General features: G+C 34.4%; 1 long non-coding RNA gene across 5 annotated transcripts; it reads left to right on the top strand.

Annotated features, from left to right (window-relative positions):
• Window positions 1-18119: 18119 nt before the first annotated feature.
• LOC112702031 (uncharacterized) lies at window positions 18120-22884 on the top strand. 5 transcript variants are annotated; one of them, XR_003810946.2, is made up of 7 exons: window positions 18120-19488; window positions 20166-20240; window positions 20960-21353; window positions 21449-21523; window positions 21936-22012; window positions 22096-22171; window positions 22748-22884. It is a non-coding gene; the product is annotated as an uncharacterized lncRNA (long non-coding RNA). The 5 variants fall into 5 exon arrangements; XR_011864508.1 differs by lacking the exon at window positions 20960-21353 and having other exon boundaries at window positions 18131-19488; XR_003810945.2 differs by lacking the exons at window positions 20960-21353; window positions 21449-21523 and having other exon boundaries at window positions 18143-19488.
• Window positions 22885-23018: the final 134 nt, after the last annotated feature.

The raw sequence follows: 23018 nt of genomic DNA, 5'->3' as shown, positions 1-23018 counted from the left end.
AGCTCGTAAAAATTGTTTGAGATAAACTTTGAGATTTTTCCAATCCTGAATTCAAACATCTGCTAAATCTATATGATAATTCTCGTAATAAAAGCCCATCTCTCCCCATTATTCTCGAAAAAACAAAAAAGTCCTTGTAAAAAAAAAAGTTACAATGAGTGTCAAAGAAGTCTAAAAACATGTGTTTCTGTCTTTTAATTTCTTCGTTGTCATTACTTCATATTTCTAAAATTTTAATCCTTCTTTCACTACTGCCCAATGATGCATCTAAAATGATAGCTCTGTTCTTTTCTACTCTTTTGAGTTCAACCTTGTCAATATACCAATTATAGTTTTTCATTGATACTAATCCATAGTCGAAATATTTTAAACTTTAAGAACAATTTTGAAAACATTAACGAAAAAATTATATTTTACCTAAAGAGTAAAGTATCGTTTTTGTCTCCAACGTTTGGGATAAGTTCCAAAGTTGTATCTAACGTTTCAATCGTCCTATTTAAGTTCATAACGTTTCAAAATTGACTCAATGTTGTCCTGTTGTTAGGGATCCAGTAACAGAATTGACGGTGGACAAAATTGAGACTATTTTAAAACGTTAAAGACTTAAATAGGACGAAAACGTGAGGGACAAAAATGATACATAAAAATAAATTTTAATTTAATTTTATTCAATAATATTAATTTTGTACTGTACATAGTATTCAATTATTTTTAATTACATTTAAATAAATTACACTTAATCACATTACTTTCATTTTAAATAAATTTATTTTTTTATAATTTTAAAGAATTTTGATACATTAGAGACAAAAAGGTATAATTTATATTTTATTGTATATATATATATATATATATAATTTTTTTCTTTTCTGCAAGTTTATATACTAGTCATTCTACAAACATTTCATGATAACTAAAAATTTTTAAGAGTAAAATTATAAAAAAAAATTAATTTATTTAAAATCAAAGTAATATGATTAAGTGTGATTTACGTGATTAAAAAATAATTGAATACTATGTATAGAAAAAATTGATATTATTGTAGGATTAAATTAAAATTTATTTCTATATATCATTTTTGTTCTTAACGTTTTTAATAAGAAATGATAATTGGCCCCTTTTGCCATTGATACAAACATTCATATATATACACTCTTATCAACAAATCACAGCTAATCTTTTCCTAATATAGCAGCTTGATTTGTTATCCTAATTTATTCCTACCAAAAATATATATGACAAATTGCTATATACATAAATAACCAAACCTTCTAATTGACATTTCTATATATAACTTATGCTGACCGTTGTTACCCCCCTCAAGTTGGCGCGTGTAAATTTCGAATGCCCAACTTGACTAAGAGCTTCCCAAACTGTTTCGTCCTGAGAGCCTTGGTAAAAATATCAGCTAGTTGGAGATGAGTAGGAACGTAAGAAGGTAATAGTTGATTGTGTATGATTTCATCCTGGACAAAATGACAGTCGACTTCGATGTGCTTGGTACTTTCATGGAAGACTGGTGTGAAGCGCCGCTTGACTATCGCAGTGCAAGCGAATGGGAGTAGGATGCAATACGTGCAGCAAGGATAGTATATCCTTTATCCATATTAATTACCTGGTTGTCTTGGCCATTGAGCGGTACTCAACTTCAGCAGAAGAGGCGGAGACCGTTTGTTGTTTATGTGTTTTCCACAAGATAGGGGCGGTACCGAATTGAATGAACCATCCTGTAAGAGACTGGCGCGTTAGCAGATAGCCAGCCTAATAACAAGAAAAAGAACAAGACCTGTATAGAAAATTCAACAACCCAATAACAAGAAACAAGAATAATCTTAGTCTCAATCTTAATCCAGCAAATTGAAACACAACCCAATAATTAGCAAATTGACATAGCAACCCAACAATTTAGCAAAATAACAACGGAACAAGATCAAGAATAGACGTTCATGGTAAAAAAAAATAAGAACAATGGAACAACACCATAACAGAGTTCACAAAAACATGATCAAGAATCTTAAACCCTAGTAATAACAACAATAATTGTAAAAGAATAATCACAGTAATAATAATTTAACCATCGTAAACGAATTAAAACAATAATCATAGTAAAAAGTACATTCCAGGGCACGCGAGACGAGCATAAAAGAGCGCAATGGGGACGATAGCTTCGACCAGATGCGACGAAGGCGATGATGCGGCGGTGACACAGCGATGGCTGGATAGAGCAAAATGGCAGAAGAGAAGATTTTGCTTTGCTGAGGAAGTGAGGGTCGAAGGAGATGCTGAGAAGGTGCAATTGTCGAATGAGGAAGAAGAGCAGACGACTAAACGATGACTGTGGTGCCTGAGCCAGACGGATGGCGGCAGTCCTTGCGGCATTGTTGGAGAAGCTAGGGTTCAGGGTTTCTTTCTTTGATTTCTTTCAGGGAATCAGTGTTTCCTTCTTTGAATTTGAGTGAACAGAAGGGGAAGGAAATCACACGATGTGCGATTCTTTCTGTTTCTAGGAAATCTGGCCGTGTTTTGCTTCTGTCCAACCGGCCGGTGAAACAGGTCATGTATGGTTTTTAGAATTGTGGTTTTTCCATTTGAGTCAAACTGCAAATGTGTTCGGTTTGTGGTTGGACCGATCCGACCGGTCAGTCTGGCCCGATTTCTAGAACCATGATATTTTAAGCAACAAATTATTCAGGGTTCAATCAGTAACAAATTCATACCAGTGATGATTTTCAGCAACAAAAATACTAGTTCAGTGATAATTTCAATAACAAAATCAAAGTGTAGTCATGTATTACACAATAAAATTGAAAAAGAAAGAACACAAAAATTTGTTGGAACTCACCAAATTAGGGACCGACTTTTGGTTGCGTGAAGGAAAATTGACGGTAAGACTTGAAGTAAGGAGACGACAATTACGACCAGCCCCGGAACCTGCTGCTTCTGTCACTAGCGACTATGAGCGAAAGGAGGGGGCGCGATTGAGTGAGAGACGGTAACAAGAGAGAGAGAGCGACAACGACAATCAATCCTAGGACTTGCTGCTTTTGCCACCGGTGATGACAAGCGCAGGAAAGGTTCACGTGCACAATTGAGTACAAGACGGTGATGATTAACGACAACCGTGAGTGTGAGAGCTAGTGAGCCATAGTGAGAGAAATGAGAGAAATCGAGTTTTAGTGAGATAGTGATGAGAGGAAGTACACGTTTAGGGCATAAGGGTTTTGATGAAGTATGTAAAGCATAATAATAACTCAACAGCTAAGAAACAAGATTTGACTCATTCAAATTTAGTTCCTATCTAATAGCTTCCTTTATTTTAGCTTTCTATCCCCAAACTTTAGCTATAAAATAGCAGCACATTATTCACTCTATGTAACACGTTTAATAGCATACACAAACTATATGCTCAGATTATAGCACTTTCTTTTTCTCTCTGTTCCTGAGTTACTACTTCTCTCAAGAACCTTTATTACTTGGTTCTTCATTATATTCAATCTTCTTGAATATTCTTCACATGGTATCCAGAGCCCTTAGGTTACAACCATGGCTATGATCCTGTCTAATGCTTCTACAACTAAAGACCTTCTACCAGTAATTGCTGATAAACTTGATGACAATAATTTTGTTACATGGAAACAAGCTGCGACTGTTATGGTTGAAAGTCAGAATCTTGAAGGTCATTTCAAGAAGGAGAACATACCTACTCAAATGGTAGATTCTGGAGATGCTACAAAGCCATCACAAACTGAATTTGAAACTTATAAGGAGTGGAAGCTCCAAGATAAGTCACTAATTACATGGCTTCTAGCTTCGATATCAACAAGCTTCAAGAACAAAGTTGTGCACTGTAAGTACTTCTATCAAATGTGGGATACCATCATTGAATATTTTACTGCATCATCAATAGCAAGAATTCAAACTCTTCGATCTCAATTGAGATCAGTAAGGCTTACAACTACAGTTACGGATTATCTCTCCAGCATTTGTCAAATTGTAGATTCTTTAATTGCTTTAGATTCTTCAGTCTCTCAAGATGAACATGTTCAAACAATTCTTGATGGAGTCACTGAGGAGTATCAAGGATTTATTGGTACTGTCCTGGCAAAAAATGGGAAAATTCACTGTGGTTGAAACAGAATCATATTTGGTAGCGTATGAAAATATGCTAAATCGGTTCAAGAAACCTTCTCAATCGATTCCTTTAGCTAAACTGTCACAATCTTCAAATGCAAATAATCAAAATTTTCAAAGAAACAACAATTTCAGAGGAAGAGGAAGGGGAGGCAAGTTCATGAGAGGAGGAAGGTCCACTAATTCCTCATCAAGATTGTTCTGCCAAATCTGTAATCGATCTGGACATGCTGCATGGAGCTGCTATTACAGGTTTGACCAGCAATTTTCATCACCAAATGCATCCAATTTCACACAATCAACTCAACCACCTGCACCACCTCCTTCCTTTCATCAGCCAAGAGCCTTCTTTTCTGCACCACCTTCTATCCATGAATCCTCTTGGTATCTTGATAGTGGTGCTAGCCATCATGTATCTGCAGACAACAATAATCTCCTTCAAGCTGCTGAGGGTCAAACAGGCTCAGATCAACTCTATATAGGTAATGGTCAAGGTATCCAAATTACTAACTCAGGTTCCTCATATCTTTGTGATACTCAAACTGATCTTTCTTTTAAATTGAATAATTTGTTGATTGTTCCTCAAATAACTCAGAATTTACTTAGTGTCTCAAAGTTTGCAGCAGATAATTGTGTATTTTTTGAGTTCTGGCCTTATCATTGTGTGGTTCGTGATCAGGCTACCAGGAGACAGCTTCTGCAAGGGGTAACTAAGAATGGAATTTATGTTTTTCCTAGTCTCTATGTACCTAGACATCTGCCTACATCTAATTCTTGTATAAATCCAAAGACAGCTTTGAATGTAGGACATAATCTAGTGACTTCTATTGATACATGGCATAAGCGATTAGGCCATCCTTCAATGAAAACTGTTTTACAAGTTCTTCATACAAATCAGATTACTCATTCCAAATTGTCTACTCCTTTGTCTGTATGTGAATTTTGTACTATGGCTAAACTACATCAATTGCCATTTTCTGATTCTAATTCTGTATATTCACAGCCTCTAGAATTAGTATATGTTGATATTTGGGGGCCTTCGCCTACTATTTCTCGGTATGGATATAGGTATTATATCAGTTTTGTAGATGCGCATACAAGATACACATCTATTTCTCTTCTTGTTAATAAATCAGAAGCTTTTGTTGCATTTAAACAATTTAAAACCCTCTTTGAAAACCAAACTGGTTTCAAACTAAAAGCACTACAAACTGATCATGGTCTTGAATTTTTATCTAATGACTTTAAGACTTTTTTTGCCCAACACGGTATCATTCATAGAATGTCTTGTCCCTATACTCATCAACAACAAGGCACTGTGGAAAGAAAGCATAGACACCTAACTGAGGTAGGTCTTGCTCTCTTGGCCACTGCTGCCTTGCCATTACAATTATGGGATGATGCATTTCTTGCTGCAGCTTACTTGATTAACAGATTTCCCATTCCCATTTTACAAAATCAATCTCCTTTTGAGAAGATGTATCATCAACAACCAGATTATAATTTTTTGAGGGTATTTGGGTGTACTTGTTATCCTCTTTTACGACCTTACAACAAACATAAGTTTGATTATAGATCACATCTATGTTTGTTTTTGGGATATGATCCTCAACATAAAGGCTACAAATGTCTTTCCCCTGATGGTAAGCTCTATTTATCTCGTAATGTTGTTTTTGATGAAGGCAAGTTTCCATACTCAACTCATTTTACTAAAACTATTGCTAATTCTACTTCTGAATCTTTTAGAGATACTTACTCCAATAACCAATTTGTTGCTGTTCCGAGCTTTCGATCAGAATCACTTATCTCATCCTCACCTCCTACATCTTCTATACCAGCACCTACTCCTCTTATTCCTCCCACTACACCAGCTACAAATACATCATCAGCCTCACAACAATCTCACCCTTTACCTTCTGGACAGATCTCTAATATTGAAATTCAACTCCCTTTCCCCCCCCCCCACCCCCCACCTCCTCCTCCTCCACCACCAAAATTTAATTCTCATCCAATGACTACAAGATCAAAATCCACACACTCTAACCCATCTGCTGATCTCACTCACTTGTTAGATTCTAAAAAGGATCCTTCTTTTCTTCATCATCCACCTAAAACTGTACAACAAGCTCTTCAACATCAACATTGGAGAACAGCAATGGAATCTGAATATACAGCTTTAAACAGATGCAAAACTTGGAAATTAGTATTGCCACCCTCAAATGCTACTATCATCAGTAGTAAATGGGTGTTTGCTGTCAAGAAGAATCCACAAGGCCACCCAATTCGATATAAAGCCAGGTTAGTGGCAAAAGGCTTTCTTCAAAGAGAAGGGGTAGATTTTGATCAAACCTTTTCCCCTGTGATTAAGCCACAAACTATTCGAGTTGTGATTTCTTTACCACTGTCCAAGGGTTGGCAAATGCGCCAATTTGATTTTGACAATGCGTTTCTCAATGGAGAATTACATGAAACAGTCTTGATGGAACAACCTCAAGGTTTCTCGGCATCTAACCCTCGCCTAGTTTGTAGTCTTAAGAAGGCCATATATGGCCTCAAACAAGCACCAAGATCTTGGTTTCTAACCTTAACTGCTACCTTGCAACAGTTTGGTTTTCACAATACTAAAACAGATCCCTCATTATTTGTAAGACATACATCAAACTCTATTACGCTACTATGTGCTTATGTTGATGACATTTTATTAACAGGGAATAATCCTCAAGAGTTACAGTTTCTCATTGACAAACTAAACTCTATTTTCTCTCTCAAGGATCTTGGTCAATTTAGTTATTTTCTTGGCTTAGAAGCTACATTTATTAATAACCAACAGCTCATTTTAACACAAAGAAAGTATATCTTCTGACTCGCACTAACATGTTAATGGCTAATGCAGTACCAACTCCAATGGTATCCTCTTCAAAACCAAGTTTACATGATTCTGACCCATTTGATGATCCCAAGTTGTACAGGTCTGTAGCTGGAGCATTACAATACTTGACTCTTACAAGACCAGATCTCACATATTCAGTGAGTAAAGTCTGCCAGTATATGCATAACCCAACTATCAATCATTGGAAAGCTCTCAAACGAATCCTTCGATGCATAAAAGGTACAGTTGATCAAGGCTTAGTGTTTACCAGTTGTACTAACTTCAGACTTCTTTCCTTTGCTGATGCAGATTGGGGAGCAGATTGTGATGATCGAAAATCAATCACTGGCTATTGTGTTTATTTAGACAATAATCTGATAGCATGGAAAAGCAACAAACAGCACGCAGTCAGTCGATCCAGTACAGAGGCAGAATTTCGAGCATTAGCTGCAGCACAATCTGAACTTGCTTGGCTTCAAAACCTGCTCAAAGAGTTATTCATACCAATACCAGTTCCTCCTACCATTTATTGTGATAATCAAAGTGCTTGCTTGCTTGCAGCTAATCCTATCTTGCATAGCAAATCCAAGCACTTTGAGCTAGATCTCCACTTTGTAAGAGACCAAGTGACTGCTGGGAAGCTATTTGTCTCCAATCTTCCAACCATAGACCAAGTAGCTGATATCTTCACTAAAGCTCTCTCAATCACTCTGTTTTTCAAGTTTCGGGACAAACTGAGAGTGGCTTCAAAGCCCTCTCTCAGTTTGAGGGGAGATGTAAAGCATAATAATAACTCAACAGCTAAGAAACAAGATTTGACTCATTCAAATTTAGTTCCTATCTAATAGCTTCCTTTATTTTAGCTTTCTATCCCCAAACTTTAGCTATAAAATAGCAGCACATTATTCACTCTATGTAACACGTTTAATAGCATACACAAACTATATGCTCAGATTATAGCACTTTCTTTTTCTCTCTGTTCCTGAGTTACTACTTCTCTCAAGAACCTTTATTACTTGGTTCTTCATTATATTCAATCTTCTTGAATATTCTTCACAAAGTAAAACAATGTTTTCGAAATTTAAAAAACAAACATGAAGCATGACCCGGTTCAAGTTATGTCACTGGTTTTGATAAAAACTGGATGGGTTAAATTGGTTTTTACCATATCCGATGTTTAGACGGTTAGGAAGGTGGCTCAACCCGGCCAAGTGACCGGGTGATTGAGTTTTTGGTAGAACTGATTGGGTTAAGTCGAGTCCGATAATTATGTTTTATAGCATCAAAAGAGATTAACAGAGAGATCTCCTCCAACGATTACCTTATCGCACCAGAGTCGGTCATTCATTAAGATGAATGTAATGTACTAATATGAATAGTTTGATTTCGTTGTACATCTAATAATTCAAATAATAAAAATAGTTTGTCATTCTTTGTCCTTACAATTTGTCTTCGGTTTATTTATTTATTACATTCACCCATCAATATAGAAAAATACATGTCCCTTATAAGTATGTGCTTTTTAATTTTCATATTGACTCCACAGTGGTGTTTTTCACCATTATTGGAGCTCTGTGTGTAATTTAATTTGAGTTTTTCTAATTTAATTTTTTTTATTCACAAAATCTTCTCACCAATTTGAGTTTTCAATTTTTTTTAAATACAAAACCGATTCACTGAACTTGTACAAAATAAAAAAATTTTCACCCAACACACAAATCAGAGACTCCAATTTGTGATAGCTCAAAATTTGAATTCTTCAAACCCAAAATCAGAGTCTCCGTTTTCTTCCCACCCAAAAATCGACCCTTTAATTTGCACTTTCAAAAAAAAATCCATATCTATAAAAAAAAGCATGCAATCAATCCATAACAATGGATTACACAATGCTTCAATCCATAACAAAAAAAAATAGCCATAAGTATGAGCTTTTTAATGTGTTCATAGTATACTATTATTAGGACAGTTGTTTATGTTGATGAATGCTATAATTTACTTATAATCACAGATTCCAAAACCAAAATTTTACATTAAACATTGGAACTAATACAAGTACCAATTTCTTCAAACTAAATTAAAAAGAAAAAAGAAAGAAAGAGAGTAATGTTCCAGACTATTTTATAATTAAGTTAATTCTAATAAAAATATCTTTGTTAACTATGCATTTTTTTTAAAATGTATGTAACTTGTTTATGTCTGTTATATTATTTATCGTTAAAAAGCATTTATTCGTAATTTAAAAAGTTTGTACTTTTTTTTTACATAAATGCATTTAAGCAAGAGCTCTTAATTAAAAAGTCTTATTCAAAAATTTAGTAAGATGCAAAATGAAATTTGTTCATTTGATGCTTTTACGTGATCATTCACTTATCTTACATTTTTCTTTCTTTGTACTAGTTCATCCTATGAATTTTTAATTATATACGAAAATATTTTGTGCTAAAATTGGGGATTAAAGATAGTCATGACTTGTTCCCTTTGGCTTTTATTTGTATTTATTAATTATCGTTTAAATAAATATATAATATTAAATGTAATAAATATATAATTATAAATATTATATATATAAAATTAGATTTTTTTATTTAGATATTATAAATATTAAGTTAAATAAGATAATTTTGCTCAACTTAACACGTACAATAATTTAATTTTGCTCAGTATAATACTCAATGTTATACCATATCTTTAGTTTTGACATAGAAATATAAAAGTATGGATTTAATTTTGATGCACTGATAGTGTAAAATATTTTATATAGTCGTGCAATCATACCCGTTTTTTTGGATGACAATTCATGCCATCAATGAAAATAGTAGTTATTTTTCATGATGTGATATTACGGTCATTAGATGCACGTATAAAACTGTTTTATAATGATAGTGCATCAAAATTAAATTCATAAAAGTATATATACTAAATAATAATGCTCTACAGTCAATTCCAAGTGAATTATATACCCAAGTTCAACTAAGTTGTTATAATCATTTTTCACATCACGCGCCACTTACTAAGAACTAAGATCAAAAACATCTTTTTTCTTTTTTCTTTCACAAGATCAAAAACATCATATTACCATGGGAGTCAGCCTGGCTTCCCGGTTCTTTTTGCAATCCTAGCTTTGCTAAAACAGCTTCAAGCTCCTCATGCTCTTTTTTCTTCAATTCCTTCTTTGAAAGTTGGTTTTCAGTTTCCTTGGTAGACAACGAAGGTTCACGAGGCTTCTTAACAAACAGTTTCAGGTACTACTGGCGCTTCTAAATCATTTTCGTGTTCATCCTCAGCATCATCAAGGCCTTCTAACTCACTATCGCTTTCCTACTATTAAATCATTCACATGTCTTGCAGTTAGTCAATGTGAAGCTCAATGTCTCAATGAAACAATAATAACCATCTTCTATGTTATTAATTTGCCAGTAAGGCCAAAACAAATTAACAATTAAGTGCCCAGTTATGCAGCTTTCAGCTTTCACTACTCCAAATGGGACGTGAAGGGCAAGTCTATGAAGAATAAATGCTACATTACATCATCTACGTTAAACATTATAGTTATGGGTGAAGACACAATCATTTTAACTATGCAAGATTGAACTTTATTGAACTTTATATATATGTTAAATGATTAATTCAAAGTTTCCAGAGAACTTTAATTTATTAGTTTTTCAATCGGGATATTAATCTGTTTTTAGAAATTGGATATTTGTTAGACTTTAGAGGTTTCTAAATTTTTAAATAGTTAAAATTTTTCTACTAGTGAAGACATTGATGATTGTCTATGTTATCAAGCTTTGAATGAGTTAAAAAAATATGCTTTATTTAAGGATCAATTTTTTAAGCTGATCAAATATGCAGATTTTGTTAGATTTCTTTTGGTTTCATAATAAAAAGAAGAAAAAAGACGCGAGAATTTGAGTTGGGGTTCTTCTTTTATACTATATCTTTATTTTTATTACCGATGTATAATTTTGTGTTGTAACCAACATTTTGGTGAACATATATCTTTTTTGCGATAAATAATCTAATTTGGGGATCATTGCTATGCAAAAAGAAAAAGTGTATAAAGACATCTACTATAGCATGAACTGTTGAAAAATTGTTTCTATTTTGTTAGTTTGTCCTATACTTTAAAACTCAAGTCTTGTATTCATATTTATTTGGCTACCCTTTTTGTATCATGGAAACTTTGACTATTTTAAAAGAAGTTTTTTATATTTCTATATGGTTTTTCTCTAGGCAGAATTTTTCGCTTCCAAATGTTATCAAATTTTGGTTTTTCATGTATTATTTCTATTCATTTGAAGTTTACTAATCATATTTTAGATTTAGTTACTGTTCTGAATAATTGGTGTTTAATTAATTTTCTACATCTTATTTGATTCTTATTTTTGTTTAACGTGTGATCCATGATGGGGTTGTTGAACATTTTAAGAGTGTGGTTTAGTGGCAGCAACTGAAAGAAGCCATTGGAAAAGGTGCAAAAACTTGTTTTTGGAAGGTAAGCAACATTAACAAGAAAGGTAAGCAAAAACGTTCTAGACTCTACTTTTTATAACATATAAATGTGTTAACTGATTGGAACTTGTTTTTGGAATGAAACTTGGTTTTCAATAAGGAACAAGTGCGCATTAAGTTACAAAGCTTTTTAGTAGTTGAAATTCCTGAGAATTGGTGATCCTTTTCTACTAACTCCTATGCTTTCGATTGTAGTTGTGAGATGTAAACAATTTGCACAAGTCCTAGGTAATGGTTACTACAGGTGCCAATCAGGTGATCAATCCTCATAAGATATAAATGTGTTTTATAATTTTATAATTTTTTCATGACATAAAAATATAACACACGGTTAGTGAAGATAATGCACTTTATAAGCATTTCTGTTTCCATTTCATACCTTTATGTTTATGTGTATAATGTATTTTTTCTTCTTGGCTTCTCTCGGTTTGAACTTGGAAAGGAGCATTGTTGGGGAGAGATTTTCGGTGGTAATGAATTGGTGGTCAAATCCAGCGCCAATGAGATAATTTATGTTAAGAAAGGCAACGACTTCCCATGGTTTCTTTTCACGGATTCGCATAATTTGTGTCTTTGAGGTGGGTAATTCCCAATAGTTTTGAATAATTTTAATTCTTTGTTGAATTCCGTCTCCATGAAGAGAGATTGTTATTCGATTTTTTGTTAGAGTTTTTGATAGGGTACTAGGATAATAAACATCTCATGTTATACTGATTTTGGGGTTCACCAAAAATCGAACTCTCTTGACATTCGGATATAGAGTTTTAATACCATGTCATGAAACCGTTCATCGTAAAAACTTAACCTAATAGGAAAATATAACACTAATGGTTATATGTCTAATACTTTCTAAACCTTCGTTGTACACATTGTACAAAATTTCCATTAGCTCCCTATACTTTCTCTTAATGAAATGCTCATACACACTTGATTTTGGTTACATTGTCGATGCTTCAAATTTTGTAGGCTTCATTTCGTGTTAAGGTGATAAGATCTGCTCAAGGGGCGCCAATATACCAAGTGGTATGATTCTGTTTATAACTTTATATACAAATACATATGGTAGAAACTCAGATGCAATCGATTTCACGTGAAATTGATCACTGAGAACGGTTAGATAATTTGACTGATTTGATTAAATTTTCATCTAACGACTCTCAACTATCAGCTTCAGATGAAGTCGACTGCATCTGAGTTCTCACCAATACATATATACTTTTATATTTCTCATGTTACAGAAGGTTGTGTCACAATATTAGAAGTCATTTATAACATGTTCACGTTCATTAATTTGGATATTAACATTAAAATATTACAAACAACTCTTTTGATTGTCATTTACAGAAATAAATTATACAATACGAGCAAAGAAAAATTGAGTTGTGATAGATATATTTTTACTGTTACGATGGATTGATGTCTTCTTGTATTTCAAGTTCGGATGGTTCCTCAACTTAATTTTTTCCGTAATATAATTGTTTCTTATATCATGAGCAAACTTTGCAAGTAAGTTTCATAAATCATAATTGGATAAAGACACGTGGTACCTAGCATGAGATGAGATATCATTGTTTATAGAATGCGTATTTTCTTAGATTATGTTTCTATCATATGTTTTTTTTAATTATTTTTTTGTCGTATTTATTGTATAAAATTGAAGTGGAATTATACTTCGCTTGAATAAATGAGTTGGGTCAAGTAATGTAGCAAACAAAGACTAATAATTACTATGCTTAAATTTATGTTTGAAAATATAGAATCATGATTGTATACTAATAACGAATAAACATATTACGATTTTTTTTTTGTTAAATGATGGAAGGTGTTTGAATATAAGTAACATGTGTTGGCACGATGATTTTTTTTCAGTTTTGTAACAAGAATTATTCTATTAGGCTCACTGTCATAGAGTGAGTGTATGTCAGGTGAATGTTGAGCCTCCTAACATAAATCTTTTTGGTAAATTTTAAGATCTACAAACCAATTGTTAATTACTTGTCCAATGTCTATACCACTTAAAATTTTTAGAGTAAAGTATCATTTATGTCCCCAACGTTTAGTGTAAGTCTCAAACCTATTCCTAACGTTTTAAACGTCCTATTTGTATCCCAAACGTTTCTAAATGTAGTCAATGTTGTTCTACCGTCAAAATGGTAAAAATTTCGCTAACGCCGTTACCTACGTGGACGCTGAGGTTGTAAGCCCAAAGGTTTTGAGAGACACGTCTGCCTCTTCGCGCCCATTATACCATTCACTGAAGGAAATACGAAACGTTGAAGAAACAGAGCACCTCAACGCAAGTTTGTTCAGTCCGGTTCTCCTCACCACATACGTCTGACACTTCTTCGAGGATGATCGCAAGGAGGGGCTACAAGGTAGTTGGCGGGTTGCTATTGCTTGTGTTGCATGAAAGATCACACCTTTGGTCTGGCGACAAAGAGGTTTTCTTCGACAAGGTATGTACGAGGAAGAAATTTTGTTTGTTGGGTTTTTATTTAGTAGTTCGATGAAGAACAAAGGTCATATAGGAGATTGTTTACACTTTAGGGTTTATTTGAATTTATGTATTCCCAGAGAAATGTTCGTTGCGAATGTTAGTTAGGACATGAATTGACTTGTTTTTGGTGACTTAATCAGTGCTTATGAATTTACTAGTTTCACTTTGCTGATCTGATGTAACAGGGTCTGCCGTTTAGGATGAGTTATTTTAGTGTCAAAGTTTACCATCATGGAAACTTTGGTCTTGAAGGTGGGCTTTTGAAGTATTTGGGTGGGGAGACAACTGTGATAGACTACTATAATGAAGATGAGTGGAGTCTGATTGAGGTTCATGACATAGTGAGCAGACAAGGGTATCTGAAAAAAGACATTGCAGCAATGTGGTACAAATCACTGGGAGGGAGTACAGAAGAAGGCTTAAGGATGTTGCGAACCGACAAAGATGCAATGGATATGGCTAATATTGGGGTTAGGAAAGATATGGTGGAGCTGTATGTAGTTCATAAAACTAGTGATATCCATGAAGAGGTTGAGGATGTACACATGTTAGGGAGTACTGAAACTACCATGCAAGAGCAGGCTGGTGGATCTAATGGGTCAGACCCAATGGTAACATTTGAGGCCCATTCAGCAAGACAAGTGGAGAGGAATTCTGGCCCAAATGTGGAGGAAGAAAATGTGGGTGAGCAAGATGAAAATGATGAGGAAGAAGAGGGTAGTGATGGCAACGAGGACGAGGACTATACTCCCAAGGGTGGTGTAGTTGACAGTAGTGATTCATGGAGTTCTAATTCCATAAATGGTTATTACTCAGAAGATAGTGCTGCTGAGGTTGTGTTTGGTGACAGTGATGATGAGAAAGAATGGGCTGAGGGGTTAGTTGATGTCGACATCAGGGTAGAGGATACATTTGAGGCTGGCACAACTGAAACCCAAACTGATGCAAGAAAAGAGAGTAGGAGACTAGGAGTGACAATGACAGCGGTAAGGAGAAGATTGCTGCAGGTTTAGGGGATGAGGAAGAAGGATATGAATATGAAGATTTTCTTGATGTGCCTATTGTTGGTGATGATCAGGATAATAACAATGTTGCCAAGAGGTATCCTTTGCACAAGCAGCTAAAGGACATGAGTGAGTACAAGTGGGAGGTTGGTACTCTTTATGTATCAAGAGAGGAGTTTAAGAATTGTGCTACTGCCTAAGCTGTTTCAAAGAAGACCACAGTCACAAGGCTAAAGAGAAAATCATCTGCCAATGATGTGAGTTCACAACACTCTCAAGCTACTTCAAAAAAGGCTAAGCTGACTCCGTCCACCACAAATATGAGGGTGCTGCCAAGCCCATCGAAGAACATCAGCAAATTCCAACTAAAATTCATGGCTAGGACACCTCCCAAAGCATGGAAAAAGATGTGACAACAATGATGTCTGCTGTTTTATGTTTTAAGGCTACTTATTTATGAGTAAAGGATTTGTGTTTAGTATCTTTATAATGTCTGGAAACTAGTTTTAAGACAATAGTTTGTTATTGCAGACCATTATTGTGGAGCAAACTGTGTTGCTCTTGTTTTGTTATTTTGCTTCCAATCTTTTGTGCTTGTATCCAATGACAGCTTTATGGTTAATCATTAAGTAACATTTTACAGAAATGATTGTTCCCATCCTATTGACTTGCTTGATTTAAATAGATTGCAAAACCCAAAATTTGATTTCATTCAACTCTTTCACTGGAACAACATTGCATCTGCACAAAACCAGCCTTTCTTCAACCAAAACTCACAAAAACATCATTGCTTTACAATATCATTGAGTTCAACAAAACAGCAACTACTTTAACATCACTACTATTTCTAAGCCAACATACAGAACACAATTTAGCTATCTAACAATTTTCTCCTATAACTTATCATAACCAGCAACATCATTCTAGTGACAGTCTCCCAAATTTGGTTGCTGTTGTTTTTTCAAACACCAATATCAGTGCAAGTGTCCATCCAACTAAAGCAACTCCCACTGCAACCATGAACCTGAACTCCACCATATCCACTTTGCCCTTCAAATTTTTAACCTTCAATCTTAACCTAGAAACTTGGGAGGGATCTTCCTCTGGTTCTGCCCATACAAAGTAGCCGCATTCTTCTCCAACCTAGACAAAACATGAGACAGCCGAGTCACACCCATTGATGGTCAAAACACATAAATCAACAACAAATAAAGACATGGCTAAAGCTCACCCCGAAGTTAACGCAACCCCAGAACCTCCGCCCAGGATTTTCTGCCGTCGACGACGTTGCGAGCACAGGCCGTTCCCCACAGTAACATGCTGTCCTCCTTCGATGTGCTAGGTTTCTACTTCGAGTGGCTTGCTTGCTGCCTTGGGTTGCTTCAGATTGGCATGCTTCATGCTCCATCTTTTCTCACGCAAACGGAATCGCCCTTCAGAGGCAGCGCAGCAGCAACAAGAAGCAAAGATTTGGGGATTAGGGTTTCGAAGAGGACCCTCTGCTTCACATTTATTTTTTTTAATTCAATAACGGTAACAACATATGCCCTGCCACCATGTCACATAACGTCCACGTAGGCTACGCCGTTAACGAAATGTTTACCATTTTGACGGTAGGACAACATTGACTACATTTAGAAACGTTTGAAATACAAATAGGTCGTTTAAAACGTTAGAGATAGATTTGAGACTTACCCCAAACGTTGGGGATATAAATGATACTTTACTCAAATTTTACTTAGATCAAGCCAACATATGAAGTAAATGTAAACAAAAAAGAAAAAATAAATAAATTAAGAACAATGTTATCTTAACGTATAGTAGTATTGTTGTTTATTTAATAGAATTTTAAATTATTTTTTACTTCAGCAACTGGAGAGAAATATTAGTACAAGAATATTTTTCAAGTTCATATAATTTTAGTATTTTAGGTTTATGATTAATCCAATTGAATCAGTCAATCAAGTTCGATTTTTAGAATCTTAAAAAATACACATAAAATAATTTGATTTATAATTTAATTTCATTAAAAATTGATGTAAAAATTACATACAATACATCACTCAATAACATATTAAAATGTACAAATAATTTAAAATGTCAAAATACACAAAAAAAAATTAGTAAAATTTTAATAACTCATAAAAATTGACCGAATGAAAGATTATAGTTTAAAGTAATAGAAAATATTAAAAGTTGTTATAATAATAATAATTAATTATGATCTGATGAAAAAAAAAGTGAAAGAAGAAAACGAAAAAACAAAAAAAATATAAATTAATAATTTTAAAAATAATAATAAAATTAAAGATAATTTAAAAAATTGAATATAAAATTAAAAAATAAAATATTTTTTATTTATTAAAATTATGCATGAAAATAACAAGTATTTTGTTTTAAATGAAATATTATTAAAAAAATAAATTTAATAATGCTTATAAATAATTAATTTGTAATTAATGTTTATAAATATTTATTTTTATTTTGTTATACATAATTTTTTTAATATATTATTTAATTTAAATTTATAAATTTTATACAATTTAAAATTAAATAAATATTAAAATTTTTATATGTTTTTAAATATTTTTTATTTTAAATTATTTCATCAAATTTATAATTTTAAAAATAAAAATATAAAAATTAATCTAATATATATAGAGAGAATAAGTTGATATTTGAAACCTGGTCCCTCAGCCTCATCTTTCATCTTTTAACTAGAGGTGTTTATAAATTGGATCGTATTCGCAGATTCGCGATAAATAATTACGTCCGATCCAAAAATTACAAATACGATCCAATCCACAGATTGATCGAATCGAATTGTAGATATTTATTTTACATTCGCATATCCGATCTGTGGATCTGGACAATAATAATTAAAAAATAAATAAATATATATATTTTTAGTATTATATTTACTTGTTCATATGTTTTAATTAATAATTATTATTCATATATTGTATTATTTTATTTTTGTTATTCAAAAATAATTTAATTAAAAATATTTTAAAAATAAATAAATTTAAAAGTTTAAAAAAATATTTTTATTATATTTTTTACATAAAAATATATGATTAAAAAGTTCAATTACGTGATATCTCCCATCCGACCCTAGAAAATACAGATATCATGTCCGATCCGTACCCTAATGCTAGCTTTTTGCTGCCGCAGCACCACCGATCTCGTTCGATCGGAGAGAGTGATGGCGGAATTGGATGCTGCTGAGTCAAAACGACGAAAAACTGAGCAGGTTGAAATGGCGAAGGAAGCGCGCCTTTGCCTTATGACGTATGGAAAGTTGATCGTGATCAAACTGAGCAATTTAAAGGAAGAAGCTGATGTCAAAGATTGGACTTGTTTGCCTCCACCACCGTTCGAGATGTGTTTGGATCTTCCAGATCATGATATGTGTCCCTTCGAGATCGACTCCAAGATCTATATGGCGCAGACCGACGATTTGAGCCTGCCGTCTGAAATTGGCAGAGCCAAAGCCGTTTCCATGGGGAATGTGGTCCCCTGGCCAATCTACGAAATCAAAATTGAGGAGGGCAGAATTGACCCTACGCTGGAGGGTGCACCCTTTCCTTTTTACAAATCATACATCGCAAACACGCCAGGCTCAGGCGATGTTTACTTCTATATAAAAGTGAGGCGACGGGTCAGACATGAATCTAGATTTTACGTTCTTTGTTCTGGTTCTAGAGCTTGGAAACCCTTGATGGCTCCTGGGGCCGCCATCATTAGCAAGCCACTTGTCGAGAATACCATGTTCGTCCTCGACAACAACCTCTTTTTTTCATCGTCCAGGGAGTTGGAGAGAGACTCTATTTGGCCCGCTTCGACCCCATCAAAGAGACTTGGATGGATATGTCTGCCGCTGATAACAATCTTTCGAACTTCATAACGGGTAGACTCATTAGCCGCAGTGAGCAATGTCGTATTACTTTTTCCCCACACATTTCTGTGTCCCTTCCCGGTCTTGGAAGCAGCAACTACACCGTTTGCCTTACACATGAGTATGTGGAGGAACCTCCTCATACACCTTTGGACAAGGTCCTTGCCATTCTCGTTAACCACCTGAATGGCCTAGTCGCATTATATCAATACCTTGATGTGGCTTTTGAGGGTATTCTACCACCGACGGAAGGACCCGGCAGATTCAATTTTGTTGACCTTGGCAACGGGAAGCTGTGTGCAATATGCTCTATGCAGTTATTGGATTCCGATCCCTATTCATCCGCGCATTGCTTCTCCATTTTCACACTGTCCGTGTTGAAGGACTTTGCAGCATTGCAACTTGACAGTGGGGCTCCTCCCATGGAGCGAGATTTCTTACAAGTTACTGTCCATAGGAAGAGTGTCTTCACCATGGAGCACCGTGGGATTACTGGGATTACTAATTGTATGCGCCATGCGTTTGTTTGGCCACCTACTAAGGGAGGAAGATTTCAGCACAGGACAACTCTATTTTAGTAACATTTCTTGTTATTTCTTGTGGCTTATTATCCTCCTTAGTCGTTTTCAATAGGATTATGAATGAACAATGAATTAAATATTAATGTCTTTCAGGAATATGATCTTGCTTTGAGTTGTGTCTATATTCTCTTCAACTCGTACAAAATTATCTGTGCATTTTGAGATATTTGCATTATTGCTGCTGGTCATATTAAATGATCAACTCACTGCTTTCTATTTCAAAATACATGATGCATTTTAAATAATTAATTCAACTAATAGCCCGCACATATTATGTCAAAAGAAACATTTTGAAGTTTCACATAAAGTTAGAATGATTCTTGTTTGAAAAATTTAGTTTAAAAATTTGATTTGAATCATTTATAATATTATCGATTGATTGCTTTATTCATTAGATTAAGAAAATAATAAGAACGATTTTTGTCTCCATGAAGAGAGATTGTTTTTCGGTTTTCTGTTAGATTCTCCATTTTCGGTATGTAATGATTTGGTTAAGGTTTGCAATTGTGTTTTTGATTTCCCACTAGGGTTTTTGTGTAGTTAAATCTAAGTTTTGTAATTTTCCGTTGATTTTAATAGTCAATTTTGTATAATGTACACTGAACCATTGAGCTAATAATATGCTCATGCACACTTGATTTTGGTTACATTATCCATGCTTCAAATTTTGCAGGCTTCATTTCGTGTTAAGGTGATAAGATCTGCTCCAAGAGCGTCCCAAAAAGAAGGGGCGCCAATATAGCAACAAGTATGATTCTGTTTATAACTTATATACAAATACATATATACTTTTAATATTTCTCATGTTACAGAAAGTTGTGTAGAGCACAATATTGGAAGTCAATTATAACATGTCATGTTCCTTAATTTGGATATGAACATTAAAATATTGCAAACAACTCTTTTGATTGTCATTTACAGAAATAAATTATACAAAATTACTTGATACGAGCAAAGAAAAATTGAATTGTGATAGATATTTTTTAATTGTCGTGGTGGATTTATCTCGTGTTTCAAGTTCGGATGGTTCCTCTTTTTTCCGCAATATAATTGTTTCTTATTTCATGAGCAAACTTTGCAAGTAAGTTTCACAAATCATAATTGGATAAAGACAAGTGGTACCATGCATGAGATGAGATGACATTGTTTATAGGATGCGTATTTTCTTAGCTAAGGTCTCTATTGTATGCTCTTCTTTTAATTATTTTTTTGGTCGTATTTGTTGTATAAAATTAAAGTAGAATTATACTTCCCTTGAATAAATGGGTTGGGTCAAGTAATGTAGCAAACAAAGACTAATAATTACTATGCTTAAATTTATGTTTGAAAATATAGAATCATGATTGTATACTTATAAACGAACAAACATAATATTACGGTTTGTTTTTGAGTAAATACCTATAGTAATCCCTGAGATGCGTGCAAATACTCAATGTAATCCTCAAGATCCCGATTTTCTCATTGTAGTCCTCCAGATAGAGCTCCGAGCACTCAAAGTGGTCCTTGAGCATATTTTTGGTGATGATCTTCACCGGAGCGGTGACGTGGCGTCGTTTTGCCAGGCTGGAGCTGAGCTGGCCCATTTTCAATTTATACCCACATTGGTCCCTCATAGTTGGTGTTATTGTATAAAGCCCTACTCATGCACCCTTGGCTCTCCCTCTTCCTCGCGTTCTTCATTGCATTCTTCAGGCTCCCAATTCTCTTCCTCTACGCTCTCCAAACCTACATCCACCCCAATGTCCAACCTTCCACATCCAACAGCCTTCGTGCTGCCATTCGCCGTCCTAGCGCCCCAAAGGCCCTGCTCCCGACCTCAGAAAGCGCCCCAAGAATAAAGACAAGCTCGATTTCGCCCCATGTTCCTTTCTATATCTTTCCCCAACTTATATTTGCTGCTTAAATTCCCATCATGTTTGTTAGGAGCCACTAAATGTTTGATGTTTAACTGGGCAGGTTGAATGACTTAGACAATCATTGACAGCTATTGAAGAGCTACATCTTATTGGAAACAATATAAGCAGAATATTGGTACATTTTGCTTTTGGTTCATTATTCTCGTTAAACTATGGAGAGCAATTGAATAAACATTATTCTCTAAAAAGTAAAAACTATGTACCGAGTATTTTTTGAGCATGTCTTTCATGTCTGATTGAGTTATTATGCCTCTTGCTTCTTGTAAACACATTTTTTTTTTGTGTGTATACTCCTCTGAACTGCTTTCTTTACATCACATGGATGTAGTCAGATTATGAATTCATAATTTACCATAACCCCAAGACTGACCCTTGAGGCTAAAATTTATTTATAAACAAAAAATTTACCATCTCATGGATGTAGTCTGATTGAGTTATTGTGCATTCGATCCTTTTCTGAAATAAATAAATAAATTGAAAAATCCTAAACTTGCGATATTTTATTAACTTGATATAGGGATATGCAGGTATCACTTTGAAGTGTGTTGGAGCATCCATGGGTGAGAAGCAACCGTTGAAAAAGAAGCTGCCAGCAACAACTACGGTTAAAAATCTATTCTTTTATTAATGTAATGTTCACCCTGTTTAGACCTAACACAGTTTTTCTAATTAACTTGTTTTTCTTAGGTTGGTAAGCTGAAATTTATGTGAGGGCTTTTTTAAGCTGAAGTCATTGGAGCTATAGTTATTTCTTCAAGAAGAGGTTTGTTTTCATTGAAAAAAAAGAAATAGCACGTGTGTTCAAATCACGATTGCCTGATCAGTTACCGGCGACTTAATCTTGAAAAATCATTTCATTTTCCCTTGAAAGAAAGATCAGAAATTGAAGAGGTTCTCTTGTGCTGAAATTTCTACCCCGTTCTGATTAGCTGCAATTAATTTTAAAAGTTGGCTTGCAAATGAATGTATTTTGAAGTGGTAGACCGATTGAGTGTGGTTACAAGCCAACATTAGACGTGTCATGTGTGTTTGAGGCCCTGCTGAATTGGATGTTCTTTACCCTTTCATGTCATAAATATTTTCTGATTCCATTGCAAACAGATTTGGATCTTGCACGCCAAAAAAGAATAATGGCATTATTTGGAAAATGAGCTCAAATCTATTACAAATATGTTGTTTATGGAACATTTATTTTTGCAATGCAGATTCGGATTAGTCCCTCAAAAAGTATTGTTGTTTCTGTTTAGTTCTTGGATTAGTTGGCATGGAATATAGGATAAATAGAAGGGTTAAATGGAAAATTTGTGATATCTTAAGGGACTATGCTTTATGCTTGCAGATCCCACCGGAATGTGGATTTAACCACATATGCTGCTAAAGAGCTTCTAAAGTTAGATAGAGCGATGGAGAAGATGAGATGAAGTTTACGAAAATTTGGAGATTTAGGGTTAGATATAAAGGGAAGGATCAACGTGGGTACAAATTGGAAATTAACCAGTTTAGATAGCTGTTGGACCCCTCCAGTGTGGTAAACAGAGGCCACGCTAGCGCTCCGGTGATGACTCATCACCAGAAATATGTCTAAGGACTACTTTAAATGCTCAGAGCTC

This window comes from Arachis hypogaea, chromosome 1 (assembly GCF_003086295.3).
Source record: "Arachis hypogaea cultivar Tifrunner chromosome 1, arahy.Tifrunner.gnm2.J5K5, whole genome shotgun sequence".
NCBI lineage: Eukaryota > Viridiplantae > Streptophyta > Magnoliopsida > Fabales > Fabaceae > Arachis > Arachis hypogaea.
The sequence above is the reverse complement of the archived record's forward strand: the minus strand, read 5'-3'. Positions and strand labels throughout refer to the sequence as shown.